Raw genomic sequence first — 7,756 nt, 5'->3', positions numbered from 1 at the left:
TTCTGCTCCTGGTACTCACATTCTAAAATCCAGGACCAGTTAAGAAACAAAGCCCCCTTAAACAGCCCCACTTCTTGAATGAGAAAATACCAACTTAACCTTTTGCTTCTGCTTCTGTAAATACACTTGACAAGCTGACTACTGGGAAGATTTCCCTGACCATGTCCCTCGGTCACACAGACCCCTTGTTGGTTAGGTAGGCTACAATTTGAACCACCAATCCTGTAAAGATTAGGTTGCTAGGAAACCTATAAATATACTGTAGAATCCTGTGTATCAGAGTTTAGACAATGAACCTGTTTTTGTTTTGTCCTCCACTCAATCTGAGGTGCCTGTTTGATGCATGGTCACTTCCTGGCCTCGGTTTCCCATATAACACCATGACTTGGCCAACAGAGCAGGGACAAAAAAGGGAGAAAGGGATTGGGTCCCAGAAGCAAGAGGAAGCAGGGGAAGGGTCAAAGGTCAGTTACTGAAGACAATCTGTAGGCAGTGAGGATGTTTGTCATGGGTTATGTGGCTACGGATCCTCTGGACTCTCAGTTATCCTCATCTTCTCCTCCACCTGCCTCACCTCCTCCAGCTGCCCCCCTGTGGCCTCCAGAGGGCTGAGTCTGGACCACAGGGAGTCTCAGATCAGGATGTTAAGTGTCTCCATGAAGATTCGCGTCCCAGGTAATTCTACCACTGTCTGCTTCTTCTCCCATGGCATAGACAATGGAGGTGCAGCACACCTTACAAGATTAGCAACATGTCTCATCCCCCCAGGACATCCTTGAAGTACAGCCACCCAAGCAAGGCCAGTTTATCCAGGTTCCATATTCTTCAGCAGTTGTCATCCAAAGTGCTGGTATAGGCATACCTGTTGATACTGTGGTTGTGCTTCTTCACCGACTTGGCAGTGCTGGCCAGGAGTTGCTGCTCTTCCCAGGGAGATGTCACCATGAGGATGAGGCACAGCCAGAACAGGGTCTTTTTTTTTTTTTCTGCAGTGCCAGCTGACAGTCTTCAATCAGGCCCTACGCCAGGCAGTAGCAGGCTTCACAGGTCCCCCAGTTCTCTGGTACTCTCAGGCAGTGGCTCTGATCCATCCCACAGGTAGTTGAGGATTATAGGAAAGCCACTATGGTCAATTAGCACCCAACCCCAGTGTCTTTGCGCACCTCCAAGCAGCTGCTGACCATGTCCTACCACCCGAGTGTGCTCAGTGACCACCCATGTTCAGCTTCACCTGATTGCTCTTCAGGGTCAAGGACTTCAGACTCTAAGTGGGGAGGCCAGGCTCCAGACCTGACAGCTTAGATGATTCCAGGGCTCAGGGCCATGGCTGTTGCTGGGGCAGGGCCTCTGCAGACATATGTGCCTAGGAAGCAGGTGCTGGTCTCGAGCTCTCTTTGTGCCCTGGGGCCTGCCTGCTTTCAAAGACACTGGAACTGAAGCCCCAGCAGCAGACCTCTCAGAACACACACCCACTTGCTGGAGCTACTTCAATAAAAAGGGGAGGTGGGTAAGAAGCCCCAGCCCTAGATGAGGACTATGGGCAACTGATGAGTTCTGAGAGTAAGTTTTCTCTAAGAGTGTGACACTTGGTGGGTTGACCACACTGAAAGGAATTCGGGACTCAAATTAGACTCTATAGGCCTTAAAAATAATAATAATAATAATGGAGGGCATGAAATTGGGTAGGGGTGGGGTAGTAAGGGAGGTGCAGATAGGGAGGGGTCTGCGTATGATCAAAATCCATTGCATGGAATTCTCAAAAATTCAATAATTTTTTTTAACTTTAAAGGCAGGCATGGTTGGTAAATGCCTTTACTTCCAGCACTCATGAGGCAGACGTAGAAGGATCTCTGTGAGATGGGGGCCAGCCTAATCTACATAGAGAGTTCTAGGCCAGCTAGAGCTACAGCAAGACTATGTCTCAAAAAAATAAAAATAAAAATAAACATCAGAAGCAGGCACAGTGGCACATTCTAAGTTCTGGTCCCTGGCATATGAGCTGTGTACCTCCCCTCTTCTCACTCACTCCCATGTTCCCTCTAAGATAAAATGGACCTCCAAATCCCAGCTCACAGCTCACACATTCAAGTTCCATTTATAGACCCATAAATAGCCACTTCTTGGCCTATGGATTTGTGCGTACAGCATACTTTGTCACTGAGAAAATGGACCAGTACCTCACAATGATACTCAGGGACACTGGGAATTCTACAACCACAGTCTTCAGCTCCTGAGGAATGACACCAAAGACTGACCTCTGGTCTTCACATGCTCATCCACCCACACATACACATGCACCTACGCACCCACATACACATACAGAAATGTAAGTCAAAACAAATACACAATTCACATACAGAACATAGGGCAACAAAATATATGACTACAAAATTGGGATGGGCTCCACTGGTCTATCTCTGCCAATCTCACCTTAGAGAGGACATATTTGAAGGTTCAGCTCCATCTTTCTGTATCTTGCTGCACATCACAACCACCTGAAGAACTCAATTCCAAACCCATACATCCTAAATCTGACTTGGGGATGTGTACATGCCAGCCTTAGAAAGTAAAAATATAGAACCACAGTGAAATTTGAATTTCATAAACAATGAAATCTTCTACCTAGGTGTCATACATGCTAGGCAAGTGGTCTACCATTGAGCTACAGTCCCAGTCCTAAACAATGAAATGTTTTAATATGACTTTAATATTTAAAACATTCTTACACTGAAAATATTATTCAGTATTCATCTGAACTTCAAATTTAACTAGGCATTCCTGAGCAGTTACGGCAGGTAGAGGAGGTGTTCTTGTTTCCTTTTGCTGTTGTGATGAAACTCTCCAAACAAAAGCAACTTAGGGGAGGAAACGGTTTATTTAACATACACTGCTAGGTCACAGTCTATCATTGAAGGAAGTCAGGGCAGGAACTAAAGGCAGGAACCATGGAGGAAGCCTGCTTGCTGGCTTACATTAGGCTCATGCTTAATTAGCGTTCTTATATATTCCAGGACTACCTGCCTAGGGATGGTGCCACCCATAGTGGCCAAGGCCCTTCTACATCATTTAACAATCAAGATAATCCCCCATAGGCATGCTCATAGACCACTATGATCTAGGCAATTTCTTAATCGAGACTCCCCTTTCAGAGCCTCAAGTTGACAGCTGAAGCTAAATAGGACATGGGGTGTCGGGGGAGAGGTGAATATCAGTGTTTTTAGATTCCCTTGGGTGATTGACATTTGAGGTTTACTAAGGAGAAACAGTAATTTCCCAATCTGTTTTTAACCCAGCAGGGAAGAAATTATTTTCCATCCTCAGAGTTCTTAAGAATGGAATCCATCCTTTCTACCTCAGGTGGTAGATTTCACATTCATTTATTTCTGCCTTTCCACTCTATAGTGTTGTAAAGGAATTCAAAAACTGACAGCCCTAGCACTGTCATCCTGAGTGCCAGGCACACTATTCCCCACTCTGTAAATGCCTACTGTTCATTTCTGAATTAGTCATTGACTCCAAAAATAGTGAATGAAGAGGCTTCATCAGAGAAGCTGATGCCTGATCCAAAGTCATAGTGGGGAAAAAAAGATGAATAAAATTCAAATGTGCTAGCTTTGGTTTGGCACTCATTTGATTTAAAGTGAGCCAAACATGTTTCCCACTCCTAGTAAGACATGGTTCTTATCCTGTGTTTGTATATGTCTGCACGTGTGCAGTTACACATGCATGTGTACGTGTAGAGGCCAGAGGAAAACCTTGTTGCTGTTTCTTAGGCACTGTCAGACTTGTTTTTTGAGACAGGGTCTCTCACGTGGCATAGAGCTCACCAAGCAGGCTATGCTGACTGGTCAGTCAGCCCCAGGGATCCACTTATCTCTGCCTCCCCAGCACTGGGATTACAAGTGTGCACACACCACTATGCTCAGCTGTTTTTATATGGAGATACAATTCAAGTCCTCGTGCTTACAAGGCAGATATTTTACCAACTGAGCCATCTTCCCAGCCTGACTGACCTAGCAAAACTAATAAAATCGGAGGACATTGGATTGAATCTCTGTTGGTTCCTGCATTTGAAAAAAAAAAGTTGAGGGACTGGAGAGATGCCTCAGTGGTTAAGAGCACTGGCTGTTCTGGCAGAAGACCCAGGTTTGAATCCCAGCACCCACATGGCAGCTAACGACTGTCTGTAACTCCAATTCCAGGGGATCTGATGCATAGAATACATAGGCCCCTCAGGGCAAAGAATCCTTCCTTTTCCAAGCTAACCCTCCACCTACATACTGGCGTTCCTTACTCCCTCAACCTGTCTTTTGCATGTTTGTATGGAGTTCCCCAAATAAGCTAGGCTGGATGGCCAACCAGCTCCAAGGTAGTCTACCATTACTGTTCTATTTCACATATCAGGAAATGGACAGACAGATAATTTACTCAAAGAAACAAAGTTCATAAATCCCTGCTAGAGTCCATTTTTGGAGCCATTGACCTAGACTCTCTATTCTCCTTTGCAGCTGTGATGCTAAACTTGATTATCAACTGGACAGGATTTAGCATCACCATGGAAACAAATCTCTGTGCCTGTCTGTGAGGAGTTTTCTATGTTAGGTTAAATGAGGTGGGAAGACCTACCCTGAATATGGGCAGTACTATCCAATAGGATAAGGTCCTAGACTAAATAAAAAGAGAAAGCAAGCTGGACATCATCTCAGTCTGGAAACTGCAGATCCAATATGACCAGCTGCCTCACACGCCTTCCTCCATGCCTTCCCTACCAAGATGGACTATGCCCTCATGAACTGAAACCCTACCTTCCTTAAGTTGCTTTTGTCATGTATTTTGTCATAGCAATGAGGAAAGTAAGTAATACAACAGCCAATTGAGTAGAAAGAAGAGGCTGTGTCTAGTTTGGGTTGTCATTGATGCTGAGTCATTCAACGCTTCTCCGTTAATCGCCAGCACACCTTCATCCCTTTTTCCAGGATTTCATCTTCCTTTGGGATCACTCTATAGCTCTCTCACCTTACTGAGCTGTGACCACTCTGCTCACCCATACCTTCTGGGTCCAGGTATAACCTTCAAACACCCTTGTAGCACCTTCTCCAGCTCTGCTTTGGCATCAATCGTCTCCACTCCCAGATCTAGATCCACTGATCTATCTAGGAGTTCCTCTCCCATCCTAACTTGGACCCATGGTGTCTTCAGACTCCCTCTCCTTCTTTGAGCCCCTTTCCTGGCCTGGGAGGTCTTTATTTAGTCGGGTACAAGTCAACATTCAATCTCTACCTTGGTTCTTCAAGTCTATGGCTCAGAGTCTTTCAATCCACCACTGAGCCTAAGGCTTTTAAAACTCAGCTCTAAGAGCTGGTTTCTGTTTTAACATTTGAAAATTTAATTAACCAGATATAAAAAGAGCTAGAGGGTTGGAAGGAACATTGGAATAGAACTTTTGTCTGCATGATATTGAACAAGGACTGAAAGCTTCAGTGTAACAGTTCTACATGAAGCTTTGATACACATTGTCCTAGTTTCATTTCTGTTGTTATGATAAAACACCCTGACAAAAAGCAACTTAGAGGAGAGCTTGTTTTAGCTTACAATTCTAGGTTACAGTCCACCATAGCAGGGAAGTCAAGGTGATAGGAACTTTAAAAAATCAGCTAGTCACTTTGATGAGTGGTGACTGGCATACTTGTCTATAAATATAAGGATCCATATTTAGCATACCAAAAGAAATTATGTTTGTCTAGGGATGTGACAGACTTAGGATTTTCTCTAAGATCTATGACCTCTCTAGTCATGTGTATTTGGCAATATTCACAGTACCACACATGAGTTCCCTCCCATTCTGAGGGCTTTAAATCCAATTAGGTAGCTGTTCATTATCCCCAATATAAAAGTGCCACTACTGCACCAATATAGTTTGCTTTGCCTGTCATTGTTGTGGTTATTGGGCTTTAAAGCTGGGGTTGAACCACTGCTTTTCTCCCTTAGCAGCTTGTGTAGTGCTAAGCTCCCTTGGCAGCTTAGCAGTTGCTCAAAGAGCAGAGAATAAGAAACTGCACAGTGTGGGTCACTGCACAGGACTCCTTTATTAAGCTTCATACACCCAGGGCTCAGGAACCACTGCACAAAAGGGGACAGAAAGATTATAAGAGTCAGGGGAGACAGCCAGGGGCTGTGGTGCACACCTCTAATCCCAGCACTTGGGAGGAAGAGGCAGGCGGATCTCTGTGAGTTCGAGGACAGCCTGAGCTACATAGAGAATTCCAGGACAGCTGGGGCTATAGGGAGACCCTGTCTCAAAAAACACACACATAAAAGAGGGGAGGAGGTGCATAACTTACAGGCTCTTGGACCTTTGCTCATATTATCGAACTTACAGCAATAGTGAAATCACTTACAAAACCTATGCAAACTCAAACAGACAAAAACCAGCATAAAACTGGGGAAATGGGTAGAAGGCCTCAATTTTATTGAGGAACTACTGGTAGCTGATCACTGCTGGGTGAGGGAGAGTTGATCTTTTTTAAAGGAGTGACACTAGATAGGCTGAACAGGCTCCAGTCGATGAAATCACACACCAAGGGACATCTGGGGACACAAATTTAACTCCATAGGCCTGAACACATATGACAAAATGCATGATGTCCTATGGGCAGCCTATATAGGGGATAGAGATAGGGAATGAGGAGCTAAATATAATTAAGATATAGTGTATGAAATCCACAAAATGCAACAAAAATAATTTTTAAAATAACAGTCACATCATATCTACATCAAGAGCCACAGAAAAATGAATGTATGCATGCTTACTACTCAGCTCACCGTGTCTACTCTTATATAGTCCAGGATTCAAACCCAGGGAATTGTGTCTCCCACAATGAGCTGGGTCTTCCCACATCAATTAACAAAATCAAGACATCCCTCACAGAAATGCCCATAGGCCAGACTAATCTAGACAATCCTTCACTGATACCCTCTTCCCAAGTGAGTCTAGGTTGTGTCAGACTGACATTAAAAACTAACCATCACACTCTCCCACACACACAAAAATGTACACTAGTATGTTGTTACAGTGGTAGTGGCCTCATGAGTCATCTTGTTTTTACCAAGGTTTTTGATTGCCCTATACCATCCAGGTTTGTGTAAATATATTGTATGATGTTCTCACAATGACAAAACTGTCTAACACATTTTCCAGAACATATCTCCATCATTCAATATCAACAGCATGCTGTTGACAGAGACAGACAGGAGGGGAAGGAAGAAATCAGACTTTTTTTTAAGTATTTTATTTTTATTGTATGTGTATGAGTGTATTGCCTGCATGTAGGTAAGTGCACCCGTGTCGTGCAATGCCCAAGGAGGACAGAAGAGGCGATCAGGTCCCTGGAACTGGAGTTTCACACAGTTGTTAGCTGCCATGTGGGTTCTGTGATTCAAACCCAGGTCTTCTGCAAGAACAGCCAGTGTTCTTAACCTCTGAGCCATCTCGCCAGTCCCAACTTTTTTTTTTTTTTTTTGAGACGGAGTCTCCCCGTAGCCCCAGCTATCCTGGAACTTGCTATGTAGACCAGGCTGGCCTCGAGCTCTGCCTGCCTCTGCCTCCTCCTGAGTGCTGGGATTAAAGGTATGCACCACCATGGCCCAGCTCAGCCCCAACTTTTTTTTTAAACAATCTTTAGCTAACTGGATGAAGTTTATTCACATTGTGGATAGTAAATTGACTTATTCAAATTCTACTGATTAAGTGTTTAGA

The 7,756-nt window shown here is 44.2% G+C and overlaps 1 pseudogene; it reads right to left on the bottom strand.

The window, feature by feature from the left end:
- Positions 1–465: 465 nt before the first annotated feature.
- On the bottom strand, positions 466–5,172 carry LOC103733598 (annotated as a pseudogene).
- Positions 5,173–7,756: the final 2,584 nt, after the last annotated feature.

Source organism: Nannospalax galili, unplaced genomic scaffold (genome assembly GCF_000622305.1).
Source record: "Nannospalax galili isolate Female #2095 unplaced genomic scaffold, S.galili_v1.0 scaffold995, whole genome shotgun sequence".
In the NCBI taxonomy this organism is placed as follows: domain Eukaryota; kingdom Metazoa; phylum Chordata; class Mammalia; order Rodentia; family Spalacidae; genus Nannospalax; species Nannospalax galili.
This window is presented reverse-complemented; position numbering and strand designations above follow the sequence as displayed.